Source organism: Myotis lucifugus, unplaced genomic scaffold, assembly GCF_000147115.1.
Source record: "Myotis lucifugus unplaced genomic scaffold, Myoluc2.0 scaffold_96, whole genome shotgun sequence".
NCBI classification, from domain to species: Eukaryota; Metazoa; Chordata; class Mammalia; order Chiroptera; family Vespertilionidae; genus Myotis; species Myotis lucifugus.
The window spans coordinates 2,013,355-2,030,745 of record NW_005871144.1 but is presented as its reverse complement, the minus strand read 5'-3'; positions in this window follow the sequence as shown (position 1 = coordinate 2,030,745).

Here is a 17,391-nt window from a genome sequence, read left to right as displayed (position 1 = left end):
CTGATTGCCCACAACTGCCCTCCCTGCCGGCTTCTTGTGGCTGCCATCTTGTGACCACTTGGGGTTGGCCATCTTGTGGGAGGGTGTGATGGTCAATTTGCATATTACCTCTTTATTATATAGGATAAAGTCATTTAAAGCTATAAATTTCTTTCAATGTACTGCTTTAGTGGCATCCAACAAAGACTGAAGTACTGTGACTTTATTTTCATTCAGTTCAAAATCTTTTGATGTTACTTTTGATTTACTGTTTGATCTAAAGTTACTTGGAAGTATGTTATTTAGTTTCCAAATATTTGTGGATTACCCAGATCTCTTTTTGTTATCAATTTCAAACTTGGTTCCATTCTGGTGTGAGAACATACTCTGTATAACTTAAGTCCTTTAAATTTATTGAAACTTGTTTTAGAGTTGATCTTGATAAATATTCTATGCAGTTTAAAATAAAATGTGCAGTGTGGTTTTTGTTTGAGGACAGATTATTCTAAAATTGTCAACCAAATTAATTTCATTGCTTGTGTTGTTCATGCCATTTAGATCCTTCCTGATTTTCTGTCTACTTGAGCTATTAATTATTGAGAGGAGAGTATTGAAATCTGTGACTTTAATCATGAAATTACCTCCTCCTTGTAGGTCTATCAATTTTCCCTTAATGTATTCTGAAACTCTCTTATTAGATGCAATCCTCTTATTTAGAATTGTCCTGACTTCTTGACTCCTTTACAGTTATAGAAGCACAATGCATATTATTTTCTTTGTAATCTACTTTGGCTGACATTAATATATCCACTCCCACTTTCTTTAGATTAATGCTAGCATAGTATAACATTTTTGATGCCTTTAGTTTTCACTTATTTATGTCTTTATATTTAAAGTAATTTCTTATAAGCAAAAGATAGCTAAGTATTACTTTAAAGAAAAAAGGGGGGCATCTATACTACTTTCAACAATAAAAATAAATGTAAAAAATAAATAAATCCAACTAACAATCTGTGCCTCTTATCTGGGATGTTTAGACCATTTCGTGTGATTGTTGATATTGTTAGGTGAAGGCAGTCATTTTTCTGTTTATTCTTTATTTCTTTTTTTTCTGCCTGCAGCAGAAAATGCCCTTAAATAAAATTTAATGGCCATAGAAAGAAAAAATACATGTAAAAAAGCCTTGTATGTAAATGTAAAAAAGAAATGTTGACTGACAAAGGAGTAGCCATTTATTCTTCACATCTAAAATTTTACTGAGAATGTACTAGGCTATGTGCACTACCTTCATGTTCATTCAAGTATGAGTTGGAAATTGGAGACACTTTCTTGTGAGCAGCTATTCATTGTTATGTCTCATTATTGAAAAGCCCCTCAGCAGACAAGAGCTCTTTTTCTTGCCCTTCATGGAGGATCTGAATACTCATTAGCTTTAATTTACCTGCTCCTGCTAAACTAAATGGCAGTGGTAAAGTCCTTTCCATCAAATCAGTATCCATTAAATAACCTTGGAAGTACATTAACATATATCCCTCCCCTTAGAATGTAAGAATCACATGCATAATAATGTATCATTTGCCTTTCTGAGACATTTATTCAGGACATGCAAATGTGTCTTAGAAGTCTGAGCAGCAATCATCTTGTGTTGAACCAAGATCAAGGATACTGTCATTTTTTTCTATTCGCCAAAAGTCTTAGATTTTAATTTTTCTTCCATTGAACTAAATGCTTCATCTTCAAAGGTAATGTAAGAGTCAAATTGTTGTTGTACAAATCTACAGAATCTGCATGAGCAATTTCTAAAACGACTATTTCCCAGAGGACTTCATCAAGAGGCATTGTGTAGTGAACAAGGTGTGCTTACAATAAAGCAACAGGGCTTTTCACAATTAGATGATTTAATCACAGGGCAGTCTTTTGCTATTGTTTCCTTTTTGTCATTGACAATCTATAACTGAATAAAAACAACTTTTGATTTCTCATTTTTAAAAGGGACAAAATTAACATGAATAGATTGTATCTGCAAATAAGTCTAGAGTACAATATTCTCTGGGAGTCATCTCTCCAGACAAACATTCCTCTAGAAATTTCTCATGAAAATAAAGATTTAATCTTTATGGTCTCATATTCTTCTGCTAATGTTCTGCTGGAGAGGATTATTTAAAGAAGTGGGGGAAGCATACAGATATGGGAAACATAAACAGAGAACAGGGAGTACATTAATAAAGAGAACTAACTGGGACCTTGTTGTTAACTATTCCAATGAATTTTAATTTTTCCTAATTCAGTCATATTGCTAACTTTCATCTTGCCATCTTATCTAAGTGTATCTTTAACAGTAATTTTGGCCAGTTGTAATCTTCAATAGAAGCTTCGTTGCCATTATTTCCAACTGATAACCAAATTTAATACTTTCCAAATAAATTTCTTACTCTCAACTAATAACTTAATTTTTGCTTCCCTGATTAAAAAAAGAAGCAATCAGAATACAATTCAATCATCTTCCCGTTAATAAAACTATCAATTTATTTCAGCTTATGTACATGTGTTGTTTTTCTTCCTCCACAAATGGATGAAAGGGGCCACATGCTAACCTGACAAGCTCAGGAAAGGCCTGCATAGCAATCTTGCAAACTCAAAGACCTAAAGTAACCACTAAGGATGGTCTGAAATTAAAACTTTAACTAAAAGCAGTTATAGTGGGTAGGCATATCCTAGGCCAGTATCTTCCCTGACAAGGTCAATCTTTACCTTAACTGGGCCTATTGTCTTTTTCCATCTAAGATAACATAGGTATGAAATGTCAGAGTAACTTGTAACTTCCCTTTTTCCGGACCCCTCGGGACACAACCAAATGTGCCCGGGCACCAGGACAGAGACCATAAATTCTTTCATTTTCATTGTTACCATGTTAATTGTTGACTGTTAACTATCCTGTACCCACCTAAGTAAAAGAATATGTGTCTATCATTTTACTTTTTATCCCAGAGGTTTCCCTGTGTTGCCTTTTCCCTCCTCCCTTATCTATCACCAATGGATTTCATGTAACTCACCTACATCCCCTCCTTTGATTGTACTGTATAAAACAAGGTGAAAAACCACCATTCTCCAGAGCATTATCCCAATCTGTTGAGATTCTGCTTCCTGGCAATTGTCACAGTTTGGCTCAAATAAACTCACAAAAATTCTTTACAGGTTTGAGTGTTTTTATATTAATAGTCCCAACAACTAAGCCAACAAATAAGCCAACACCTCCCCTTGTGGCTGACATCCCTTTATGGTCCACTCAAACACTTTGAAGTTGTATCATCAATTTATTTTTTCTCCACAAGAAAATTGCCATTGCCAGCAAGCATGCTCTGCTACTAAGACAACAAACATAAAAACAAAAACAAAAACAAAGACTCCTTGACCTTACAGCCTTATTGAACTATATCTGCCATTTTTATCCTCTCATTTTTAGAAAATGTTATCAAAAAAGAAAGATTTCTGTGTCTGCTACCTCCAATCCCTTAATTCCAATTCTTTCATAATCTTCTCCAACATATTATTCCCAACAACGTAATGAAATTTTCTCACAGGATCCTTTAAATGGAATGATTATTTTCCAGTCCTTCTTGTTTTGGAGCTCTTGGAAGCATTTAAAACAGAATATGCTCCCTGTTTTCGTGAATCACTGTCTTCACTTGTCCACTGGGACAATACATCCTCAAGTTTTCCCTCCTACTACAAATAAGACTTTTTCTCAATCTTCTTTTTGAGATCTTTCTTTCCAAACTCTAAATATGGATTCTGCTGACTTCAGCCTGTTCGTTTTGTGGCGTTTTTTGTTTGTTTGTTTTCTAACTGCCTGACTGCATTCAGGGCCCCTATATCTCTAGTCCCAAACCCTCCTCTCCCCTTCACACTAATCTACTCAATAGTTCCACTTAAATGTTTACAAAACATAAAAAGTACATCTGCACCAAAGGAGAAATATTCATCCCATCTTCTTCCAATTAGTTCTTGTTTCAGTGTCCACATCTAGACCCGTACGTTGAAATCACTTTGACAACTCCCTTTCTCTCCATTCCATGTTAGCAAGTTCTTTAAACTCCGCCACATACAGGATAGGAAAACTTTTCACCTCTTTACCACAAACATCCTAGGTCATACCACCTTCTTCCTTACCCGGACTCCTCTGATAGATGGCCAACTGAACATCATTCATCTTCCTCCTCCTGTAAACTTTCTTTCAGGTAAGAACCAGAAAATTCTTTTGAAAATGTAAATCAGGTGATTATTTTCTGCTCAATAACTTTCAACAACTTCCCATTGCACTTGTAGTAAAGTCTCCTGTCTAAATTCCATGGTCTATAAGTCTCTTCTTTCTCTGAACTGTGTCTGTCTTTCTAGAAGTATCTCCAGCCATGTTGGCCTTCTGGCCATTCTTTACCCATTTTAAGTTCATTTCAATTGCTGTTCTGAATACCTGAAAAATTGTCTGCCAAAATTTGAATGTTTCCTTAATTTTTTAAAATTAAGTCTCGGGTTAATCATCACCTCCTCGGAGAGGCTTTTCCTTAACATTCTGTCTAAAAGAGCTTACTTCTGCCTTAGACATGCTTTTTAAAATGCATAAAATGACATAAACTTAAGTAATATATAGATGACCACTCTCTTCTTCCTAATATTCTCACTCCCATTGATTAAAATCCCATACAATCTTCTGGTTCTGCTTTATACATATGAGTACTTCTTTCTTAGTCTCCAATGCTACTTTTTACTCTTATTCAATTAATCTCTTAATTTCAGCATTGTCAGGACTCTGTATTTGGCTCCTTTATCTTTCACTCAACAAAAGTATCCCTGTTACTCTCATTCATGACCTTTATTTAAATTACCATTAATCTCTACTTTCATCTATATCTTTGTCTTAGTCAAGATCTGTATGTAGAAATTCACCTCCATCTATTAAATTAATTTTGTCAATTTGGACAAGTACCTTAAACTCAATAAATTTCAAACAGCTCATAATCTTACCTTTTTCTTTTCTCATTTTTCTAAACTTAATTCTGTTTTATTTTTCTTACCTTCATTTATGCCATGACCAAGTTTCCATTTACCCAAACCACAAAACTAGAAGTCATTCTTCATTTCTCCTTTTTCCACACCTGTCAGAGTCAATCAGTTAACACTTTCAAAACTTTCCACTGCTCCCAATTCTACTTTGAATATATAAATTCAAGTTTCTGTCATTTCTTGCCTCTCAATGATAACAGTATATTTTTATGTATATTTGTTCATTGCCCACCCAGCAGCCATTCTTCCTTCCCTTCTCTTTTTTTTTTTAAACATTCATAATTTCCTTTGGAAACCAAGCCTCCTCCATTGTGTAACCTCCCAGTATGGTTAGGATCAACGTGACTACCAGCTCTAGGCATTGGCTTTGATGAACAAAAACCAGTATGCATGATCTCTTCCTTCATGCTGCAAAGTCAAAGTTGGGTTACGAAAACTGAAACTCAGAATAGTTTAATCATTGTAGAAAAAACACCTTCTCCTCAAATGTGAAAAAAGTAAGTATGTAATCCTAGTTACTAATGGCAGCCATCCTGTACCTTAAGAGAAGCCAGCCTGTGGAAAAGTCAGCTCAAGAAGGAAGTCAATGAGGACTCAGAGAGAAATGGAGCCCTGACTGAACCCATACCAAAATTCCACTGTCTATGAGATAATTAACCATCCTTAAGCTATAAATGAACTTAGGTTAAATTTTGTGTTACTTACAACCAAAAATTCCCTAATTCAGTCTGATTGACCTCACATATTTTACAGTTACCACAGGACCATATGATTGATCTTATCCTCTGATCAACAAATCTAATTTTGTCACAGCTAAAAATTCCTCAATGGATTCAGAATAAAATGCAAACTTTCTAGCACTGTACACCCTACACTATAAACTTACTGGATTTCTTCCAGCTCTCTAGACATGCCACAGTTGTCATAGTGTAGCACTTTGATCAATGCTGTTTATTTCAAAATTCTTTTCCTCCTTGGATGCCTATCTTTGAGGCTCATCCTAAATTCCACTGCCTCAGTGAAATTTTCTCCAACCCTTGAATAAAATTGCCAACTGTCTGCTTTGCATTTTCCTGTCAGATTTCTGATATGACTGAATTTATATTTTTGAATTCCACTCTTGTTCATATCTCTCCAGATATAGTCATCATTATTGGCTTTCTTATCTTTCTCCTTAATTAGACCACAAGTGGTCTGTCTTATTCATCTTTAGGGTCTTACAATATTTGTCACAAGATCAATTATTGTTTCTTGAATGAAACAAACAGACAAGGATCCTAACCCCAGTCAAATTTACATTCTAGAAGCAATATGCACACAAATACATCAAACCAAGGTAAAAGTGCTGGGGGCCATGGGGATGGTACAGAGGAATTGCCTCACAAGAGGTGATCTCTTTCCCACTGAGAGAAATTAATGAAAGACCTTTCAGATAAAAATAATGAAACCCAGAAAAAACTTTTTCTACCATTATCCTCTATATAACATTTCTCTATATGCGACAACTTTGAAGTGAAGGACCACAAAGAGAGGTAAAATGCACTGCTAATGATGTGATCTCCTTGGACGTGGAGGATACCTCCCTGATCTCTCTCACCATAGCAGCAGTTTCCTCAATTAGAAAGTTTTCAGTTTGACCAATTTAATTAATTATATGCCAAGAAAATGATCTCTATTGTCTACATTTGTCTATTAGAACTTAAAACTAGTGAATAAATGCTTTAAGTGCCTAATGTCCCACTGTTGTTGTTGTTGTTTAAATATGATATTGTTATAAATACCTTCTCTTTTTGTTTAGCTAACTTTTATTTGGATTCCTGACTTTAACTCTATATGTTTAAATTTGTTTCACATGCATGTAATAGCTTTAAATATAAGTTCTATGTCATTATATTTTCCACAACTGATGAAATCAGCAAATGTAGGCAATAAAATTGTGTAGGAAAATGAACTGAACCCTTATTCATGTATTTATATTACACTCTAATAATCTGCATGATCATCTTCAAAATTGTTTTTAATATTTACATTGTTTATGCATTTTTACAGTGCAATATATATATTCGGCTGACAAACTCTGTAAACCTGAAAAATAAGATACAGTTTTTTGAATAAGGGAATTTTGCTGTGTAGTGGTTTGGTAATGCTGAGACACTGGGGAAAATCCCCCCTTCAGTGGTGCTCAGTTTCACACTTCCCTCTGTCATGCGGTGAGTGGCCTGGTCCTGGCACACTAAGCTGCGATGTGAAACATGTGGGAATAGTGCCTGATACAGCCTCCCTTCAAGGTGTTTTTTTCCATCACCACCACCATCACTTCCCTCCCCTGACAACCCTCCTCATCACTTTATTCTCCACAGTCTATCTTAGAAGGTAACCATTCCTACATTTTCAGTTTTCTTATTTGAAATTCACATCAAAAGTGTATATTCTAAGAGTTTATGTTCTATAACTCTAGACATAAAAATGTGTATGTTCTAAAAGCTGAACGTGTCTACATTGAATTTTGATATTAAAGAAATAGAATTTCTCTCATACTCTCGATTTACAGCAATTAAGGACCATAGAAATTTGAAGACTTCTTTGGCAAAACACAAAATATTCCACTTCACCGTTATTTTCATTATTTAATGCAGAAATTTAACCAATTTTCATATAGCTAAAGTGGAGTTTACTAAATTTCGTTACTTGTTTCATATATTTTCCTACACATTTTTTGGAATCTTGCAGATGAAGGCACACGGCTGGGACTGTCCTGAGACAGGTATGAGCTGTGTGGTCAGAGACATATTTGTTTGATTCCCAACTCCCTCCCTCTCTCTCTTTCTCTCTCTCTCTCTCTCACACACACACACACACACACACACACACACACACACACACACACACAGTGAGCAATAGGGCAATCACATCATTTCTCTGATCAACAACAACAATGTCTCCAAATAAAACATGGCAGCCCTAACTGGTTTGACTCAGTGGATAGAGTGTCGGCCTGTGGACTGAAGGGTCCCAGGTTCGATTCCGGTCAAGGGCATATACCTTGGTTGCGGGCACATCCTCGGTGGGGAGTGTGCAGGAGGCAGCTGAATTGATGTTTCTCTCTCATCAATGTTTCTAACTCTCTATCCCTCTCCCTTTCTCTCTGTAAAAAATCAATAAAATATATTTAAAAAAACAAAAACAAAAAAAACATGGCAGTGATCATCTGTATTTTTTCAATTCTGTTATCCAGGGAAACCTTAAAAAGGTATATGAAAATTCCTAGTCCTGCACCAGACTTGCAGTAAGTACTCTATGAATGTTTCTTTTCCTCATATTTATTTTCCTTTTTACACATTTTAAGCCACTGAGAGACTCAAAAAGCTTCTGAAAACTGCTTGTAAATGCAGAGAATTAGTTCTAGGAACTTAGTGAGTTCTTTGTCACACATTTTATCTATCCTCAAGTCCCAATGTAAATTATAGTATACATACATTTCCGTTTAAGAGCATGATGAGGGAAATATAATGAATAGATAAAAGTAAAATGTCTTTTCAATCTCTCTCCCTGAATTTCCTTTTGAATTCTTTTTGCACAAAATGCTGATTTAAAAAATACACACACACAAATTGTTGCCCTCTGCTCTATGTTCTTATTTTACTCAAGTCTAAATACCTTCCTCGAGAAATACTATAAAGTGTCTAGATATTGGCTTTTTTGCATTTGTTTAGACCTTTTACAAATAATCTATAATTTAAAACACTCTCCTGCTTAAATCTAAAAAGGAGATATGAGAAGAAAAAATAATTTTACTAAAGGACTTAGAAATTTGGGGAAATTGTTTAAAAATTATAATGATTTCTTTCTTGTAAATCATTGAGAAAAAATTGATATGCTAGTCGAATGAGCAGAGATGATTTTGGATTTTATACAGCCCTTTCCACTTTTATAGCAGAATCTTGGTTGCCAACTTAATAGCCAACTGTCCAGAATACTGAGTTTATTCCTATATTAGCTCATTCTGCTTTTCAGCTGACAGCAAGCCAGGTAGTAAATCTTAGTCTAAGTCAATCCATTGATATTGTTGATGACAGGTGTAGGAATGAGTGTTACCCAATTCTGAAACATGAGAAATTAGAGAGAGTCTGTTGGTAGAGGGGGGAACAAAACAAAAAAAAGAGATTTTTGTTAAAAAAAAAAAGATACACAAAGAATGAATCTAGAGGGAATGACATCATTGAGATGTCAATATTGGTTGGTCTGAACTTTGGTCCCCCTCACAAGGAGTCCAATATTGACTGTCCACAGACATGACACCATTAAGAAACTCCTAGAATGTGAGGGTGAGGCTGAGCAATCTTCTGGACCACAGAGACTGAGAAGGACCACATTAGAAGGGTATGAAGAGTGGCTACATTATGATAGATTGCCCATCCTCCAGGTTGGCACATTCCTACATGGAGAGAGCACCCTGGGACCTATGGTTTCTCCAGTGGGAAAATGAACATCCAGCTCCTCCGTCATTGAAAAATGTTTTTCATTTAGGTCTTGCCTCACAGAGATCACTGGGATTTAACCACTGTGGATCATACTGAGACAAAGAAGTAGGACAGGGCTTATAACAACTGGCACTCAGATCTTGTCAGATTGCATTTTTTCTTGCAGCAGCCTCTGAACAGAGATCCTCGCTAGAGGTTCTACAAATCTGTTGAGCTGAGCTGGTAGTCTCTTCTAGCCAGAGAACTCAGTTGTCAGTTCTGCTTGACCAGGGTTCCCAGCCAACAAGCTGTACTGGCCATGAAGCACATTCTATTGCCCAGCCTGCACAATGAAGAAAATCTGACATCTTGTCCAAATGCTGAGTAGATCCTCCAACTTTCTGTCTGACCAGGAAGCCAGTAACAGAACCTGGGCAGCTCCAGAGTGTATCCTACAGTGACACTTGCAATGGTGCCTGAGCAGAGATTTTAGCCAGTAGCAATGCCCACCCACAGAGCCAATCTGGTGGCTGCATCTGACCTGAGAACTCAGTGGCCAGTGTACCTAATTGAGGTCCCTAACTAATGAGCTTCACTGACCATAAAGCTAGTTTTATGGGCCTACCCAGGCAATGAAGCAAATTCACAGCCCTATACAAGTGCTATGTAGAGCCTCTAGTCTTACTGACCAGGAATTGCAGACCCATCCTACAGGCATGCTTGGGCAGGGAGCACCTGGGTCGGTGGGACCCTCATGTCTCAGCAGTACTGCTAACCTGTTAAGTGTATCCTCTGGTCCTGCAAAACCAAGGAGCCTGAACGGTGACCCTGGACAACCTCACAACCCAGCCCGTGCTTTTACTTACGTGCAGAGCCCAGCCTACATTTTTGACAGATTGCTGAATGCAGCCTGAGGCCTGATTGGCCAGGTAGCACAGCCAGCAATCCTGCCCAATTGCAAAGTATAGACTTTTTCCCCTGCCAACAAAGGAGCTTTGACAATGACCACACAGAAACACAGAGCATTCTTATCCTGACTCAACTGTAAAATACAGCTAGAGGCCCTGTCCAACTAAAGAGCCCAGCCAGTGACCTCACCACCAGGCAGCAGAGCACAGCCTGCAGCTCTGTCCTTAGTCTGTGTCCTCACCTAATCACAGAGCACAGACGAGGCCTTGTCCAACTGCTAAGTTCTGCCTGCTGCCCTGCCTGAACACCAAGCGAGTCAAGCCAGCAGCACCATCTGACCTGGAAACACAGCTAGCATTGTATTCAACAGTGAAATATTGAGAGATTTTCCTTTAAGATCAGGAGCAAGACAAGGGTACACACTCCTATTCTACAGGACCACTTCTATTCTACAGGAAGTCCTAGCCAGGGCACTTAGAAAAGAAAGAATAAAAGGCATCTCAATCAGGAAGAAAGAAGTACAACTGTCTCTATTTGCAGATAATATGATTTTATATATAGACAATTCTAAAGACTCAACCAAAAAGCTGTTAGAATTAATAAAAAAATTCAGTAAACTTACAGGACACAAAATGAACATATGAAAATCAGTATTGTTTCTTTGTATTAATAAAATTATCTGAAAAAGAAATAAAACGATACCATTTAAAATAGCATCAAAAGAATAAAATACTTAGGAATAAATTTAACCAAGGAGAAGAAAGATCTGTACACTGAAAACTCTACAAAATTGATGAAAGAAATTAAAGACAACTAAGTGAAAATATATACATTTTATGTGGGAGAATTAACCTTGTTAAATGTCCATACTACTCAAAGCCATCTATAGATTCAATGTAAACCCTCTCAATATTCCAATAGCATTTTTATAGAAATAGAACAAGATAATTCTAAAATTTATATGGAACTAGAAAAGACCCTAAATAGCCAAAGAAATACTAAGAAAAAATAATAAAGTTGGAGATACCACATGTTCTGATTTCAAACTATATTACAAAGGTATAGGAATCAAAACATTATGATAGTGGTATGAAAACAGACACATACCACTGGAACAGAATTTAGAGCCCAGATATAAAGTCATGCATATATAATAAGCTAATCTTTGACAAAGGAGCCAAGAATACTCAATGAAGAAAAGACAGTCCCTCCAATAAATGGTGTTGGGAAAACTGGTTATTCAGATACAAAAGTGTACTCATTCCTCACACTATTTTTTCCATAAACATTAACTTGAAATAAGTTAAAGACTTAAGTGTAAAACCTGAAATCATAGAACTCCTGAAAGAAAAAATAGGTAGTAAGTAACTTGACATTGATTTTGGCCATTCAATTATGAATATGACACCAAAATCACAAGCAACAAGAGCAAAAATAAGGACTACGACAAACTAAAAGTGATCCACAAAACAAAAAGGCAACCTACAAATGGGAAAAAAATATTAGCAAACCATGCATCTTGTGAGGGGTTAATATCCACAATATACAAGGAACTCATACAACTTAATAGTAAATAAAAATAATCCAATTTAAAAATGGGCAAAGGACCTGAATAGACATTATGATTTCCAAAGAACCTATTTAAATGACCAACAGGCACATGCAAAGATGCTCAGCATCTCTAATCTGCAGGGAAGGGCAAATCAGAACTACAATGAGATGTCACTTAGCACCTTTAGAAGTGTTGTTGAGAATGTAGGGAAAAGAGAACCCTTGTGCCCTGTTGGTGGGAATGTAAATTGGCAGAGACACTATGGAAAATACAAAGGAGGTTCCTTAAAATATTAAAAACAGAAATATTATATGATCCAGTAATTCTACTTCTGGGTATATATTTACAGAAATGGCATAAATTGGCAGAGACACTATGGAAAATACAAAGGAGGTTCCTTAAAATATTAAAAACAGAAATATTATACGATCCAGTAATTCTACTTCTGGGTATATATTTGCAGAAATGGCATCATGATCTGGAAGAAATATCTGCACTCTCATGTTGATTGCAGTGTTAGGTACAATAACAAATATATGGAAATCTCTCTCTCACACACACACACACACACACACACACACACACATTAGACTATTACTCAGCCATTAAAAAGGAAGAAAATCCTGCTATTTGCAACAACATGGATGGAACTTGAAGGCATATGCTACGTTAAATAAGTCAGACAGATAAAGGAATCACTGAATAATCTTATAAATGGAATCTTAAAAAAAAAGCTCATAGAAACAAAGAGTAGGTTGGTGGTTTCCAGGGTGGAGGAGGAGATGGTCAAAGGGTATAAACTTTCAGTTATAAAGATGAATAATTTCTGAGAATATAACATACATCAGGGTTATTGCAATTAATAATGCTCTATTGTATATTTGCAAATTGCTGGGAGAGTAGATTTTAATCACACCACACCAAAAAATATTGTAACTGTGTGAGGTGATAGATGTGTTAACTACCCTTATTGTGGTAATCATTTCACAATATATACATATATCAAACTATTACATTGTACACCTTAAATTTACACAAAGTTATGTATAATTTATATCTCAGTAAAGCAGGCAAAAAAATTTAATGAATTTACCACTTTCTGTCTTCCAATTGTTTGGGAATTATTATCTGAGACCATGGTAGGTGGGTTACTAACAACTACAAGGAGCCAAGCCTGAGAACAACTATCAAGAGACTGAGGATGGCACGGTTAAAAGACAGGGAAAGCCTTCTTCATTGATATGGTACAACTATAGCATTAACTAACCTGGGAAACTCAAATGAGGACTTGTTTGTGTGTATATATATATATACTTGTTGTATGTATATATATATATATGCTAATTAAGGCTGTTACCTGAAGTTGAAATCATCCCAACTGATACAAGTGCTGAGAATTATATAAAATATATATGGGTGTCTTTAAAAGGAATTTGGAAAGGCTGTACGTCCTATGGCCTGCATTTGTATAGGACTGACAGTGAGCTCTGGGAACTCAGCAAATGGGGAAGTCTTATGTAATAGCCAATTACTGAATGAAATCCCAGGCTATTAATTACATGCCAGAGAGGACAACCACTTACTGATTGATTACACTCTAGGCTGAAAACTGTTCTCACCTTTTTTCCCTTTGAGACTCTGCTACCATATTATTATTACTGCAGCTGCATCTTTGTTGTTCCTTACACAAATATTTCATGATACCATCATCATTTTTAATCATCCCATGGTTATGGGAACATGCTAAATAATTTCCAAGGCCAAAGAGGAATGTGTTGTTTCCATTAGCCTTTTCTTGCTCAGTGTTTAGTCAAGATAGTTAACGCTGGACCATCGTTCTATTTACAAGAACTGCAAAATGCATTTATTGTGCACAAAATAAACCATTAGCAAGCTACTGATCAATATGAGGTTACTGAGTGAGAAAATTAAAATGCATATGGTAATAAGTCAAGATCTCTCTCAATTTACATGTACTGACAGAACAGGAGGGATTGGAGAGGTAAAACACAGTGATAGTAATGGCTCTCCTTGTAAGAAACTGTGCACCTGACAGAAAATAGAGGTAGCAGTGATTTTTCATGGAGTTGATAGACTCTGCAAAGCTGTCAAATGTTAACTAGCTTACCTTCTGCTCTTTGCAAAAAGGTTAATGGATACAGCACATTTTCCAATGTGACTCTGAAAAACAAAAGAATTACAAATAGTATGTGGTGGTATTTGTTTTACTTCTATTTTAGCCTACCCTATGTAAAATCCGGAGATTGAATGCCACATCAAAGTTTTCAGCTATCAAAAAATTGTTAGTGACCACATATGCGGGGGTAGGGTGGTACAGAGTTGTAATGGTGGGTTTAAAATGAATATCTAGCAGCATGGCTCAGTGGTTGAGTGTTGACCTATGAACCAGGAGGTCACGATTCCCAGTCAGGGCACATCCCCAGGTTGTGGGCTCGATCCCCAGTGAGGGGCATGCAGGAAGCAGCCAATCAATGATTCTCTCTCATCATTGATGTTTCTATCGCTCGCTCTCTCTCTCTCCCTTCCTCTTTGAAATCAATAAAAGTAAATATTTTAAAATGAATATCTGGTTGTTAAGTTGTGATATTTGGAATGAACCTTTATTCATTTGAACATGAAACCTTTAACCATAACCTTTTGTAGAAACATGGTCTGTATTAACAATATTTTATAACTATCTATATATATAATAGAGAAATATGCTAATTAACCAGGATGCAGTAAGGGGTTTACTGGACAGGAGGAGGTTGTGCATGCAGTGTCAGTAATGGAGCGGCAGGGGCCTCCGCATGCCTGTGCTGGGGGAGGGCCTGGTCAGCAGTCCCCAAGGCTGCTTCAAGGGCCAGAAAGGGAGGCAGGGCCGAACCCGCAGCGGCCTCAGCTGCTGCAGGGCCTGGGGAGCCAGGCAGGGCCAGACCGGCGACTCCAGGGTGAGCAGCACAGATTGACAGCAGACAGCAGGGCCTGCTTGGCCGTCTCCACGGTGACCCACGAGCAGGCAAGCACGCCTGCAGACAGCACCCAGCAGGGCCTGCTTGCCCATCGCCGTGGTGTGGAGCAGGCAGGCCACGCAGAGAGCAGAGAACCACAGGGAAGTGGGCCTAAGCCATCAGTAGGACAACGCCTGAGGGCTCCCAGATTGGAGAGGGTGCAGGTCGGGCTGAGCCCCCCCCCCCCATGTACGAATTCGTGCACCGGGCCTCTAGTGTATTATAAAATCGTACCCTTTGCACCAGAGTATGGCTAACTTATATGTACAGATTAAAATAATAAAGTTAAGGAGAAGCTTCTAGTCATTCCTGGTAAGAAAGAAAACATCAACAATCCTCCTGTTATTTAGCCACATAGAAGTGAATAAGGCATTATATTTCAGACTGTCCATTCCCTTGATGTTTTTCATGGTTTACCAGATGTATATAATGTATATGGATTTCTAACCATGATAGGTTTAGTTTTGCATGTTTTGGATATTTTATTCATGGAATCATACTGTTTATACTCTTGTGGGCCTTGCTTTATTCACTCAACATCCTGCTTTGGAGATTTATTCTGATGGATGTTTCATTCCGTTATCCTGTCTCTAGGTATTTGTTGCTACAATTCACTGCTGCTTTAAACATTCTTGCACTTGTTTTCCTGTGCACTTGGGAGTTTCCTTTGGGTGTATACCTAGTGATGAAATACTGGATTGCAATAATTGTGTGAATCCATACCGGTGATGACAAAGAATAAACGTTTCTGAGCTGTTATTTTCAATATTTTAAAATTGTGCATTTGGTAGATGTGAAATGGTCCATGGTCCATATTGTAATTAATAATGTATATATATATATACACATACATATATATACTAGAGGCCCGGTGCACAAATTTGTGCATGGGTGGGGTCCCTCTGGATGGCCTGCAGGGATCGGGCTGAAACCTGCAGCTCCTACTACCGCTCCTGCTCATCCCGGCCCCACTGTGCCTGCCACAGGGTCACGCCCAATCAGTCCCAATTGGCGCTCGCCAACCATGAGCCCTGCATCTGGTGCCCTCCCAAGGGGAGTGGCCTGCAGGATGGGGCTGAAACTGGCTCTCCAACATTTCCCAAGGAGTCCCAGATTGCAAGAGGGCGTAGTCCAGGCATAGGCCTGGCTGAGGGACCCCACCAGTGCACGATCGGGCCAGGGAGGGACCACAGGAGGGCTCCAGGGCATGTCTGGCCCATCTCGCTCAATCGGCCAGACCCCAGCAGCAAGCTAACCTACCGGTCAGAGCATCTGCCCCCTGGTGGTCGGTACATGTCATAGCGAGCAGTTAAGCAGCCTTAGCATATTATTAGCATATTACGCTTTGATTGGTTGTTCAGTTGTTCTGCCGTTTGGTCTATTTGCATATTACCTTTTTATTATATAGAATAAATTATATATATACATACAGAGAGGAAAGGAGAGGGAGAGAGAGAGAGAAACATCCATGATGAGAGAGAACCATGGATTGACTACCTCCTGCACACCCCCACTGGGGATCAAGCCTGCAACCTGGGCACATGCCCTTCACTGGAATTGAGCCCCAGACTCTTCAGCCCACAGCCCTACCTCTATCCACTGAGAAAAGCCAGTTGGGCCCATATTGTAATTTTTATTTGCATTAAACACTAACTAATGAGATAAGCACATGTTTCACAAGTATATTTGCCATTTTTGTTTTGGTTGGGGTTATTTTCCTATTGGAACTTCTTTGGGTTTTGTATTATTTGGGGGTAGTTCTTTAAATATTTTGGACACTAACATATTGTTGGTTGATAGTGGGAAATGACCACTTTGTGACCATGACTTCTGTTTTCACTATTTTTATGGTGCACCTTGATAAACAGATATTCTAATTTTAATGCACTCAGACATAACAAATTTTCCTCTATGTTTTATGCATTTTGTACTTTGAATGAAATAATTTTCTACCTTAGTTTTATTATGGTTTGTTTTGTTTTTAATTATTTCATATGTTGTCTTAAAAATTGATTTTTAATATACCTAAAATTATTTGCATATGTTTATTGACAAACAATTCCTATCTACTATTTCCTAAATGATATTCCTTTTCCTCACTAAACTCCTATGCCACACTTGATACAGATCAAGTTTCCATATTTATATGTGTCTATCTGAGTTTACTTTTCTGCTCTAATGGTCTCTTTTTCTATCTGTGTCTCAATAGTATTCTAATTTAAATATTGTTTTTTTTATAATGTGTCATCTGATAGGATATCTCCCAATATTTCTCTTTTTCTTTGGAAAAGTGTCAAATATTCTTAATCCTTTCTTTTTTTTGTATAGATTTATTTTATTCTTCAAATCTTTATTGTAGAGAGTATAACAGATGTTCTCTTCCCCCCCACCCTCTCCCCACTGCTCCCCTCTACTCAGT